Below are 200 nucleotides of genomic sequence, written 5' to 3'. Positions count from 1 at the left end.
ATCGTCTGTGCTACCAGAAGACGACCACGAAGCGTGCGTGCACGCTGATACCACGCCTCGAAGCCGCGTCGTCGACTGAAGCCTGTCCGAACGGGATGCCGAGATACTTGACTGTCTCCGTGCGGTCGAGCACATTAATGTCAGGAAGCATGGGGCAGTCTTGGTTCCGTTTAGGCGTCAAAAGTTCCGACTTGGACAGA

Source organism: Plasmopara halstedii, assembly GCF_900000015.1.
Source record: "Plasmopara halstedii genome assembly, contig: Scaffold_3060, whole genome shotgun sequence".
Classification (NCBI taxonomy): domain Eukaryota; phylum Oomycota; class Peronosporomycetes; order Peronosporales; family Peronosporaceae; genus Plasmopara; species Plasmopara halstedii.
This window is presented reverse-complemented; position numbering follows the sequence as displayed.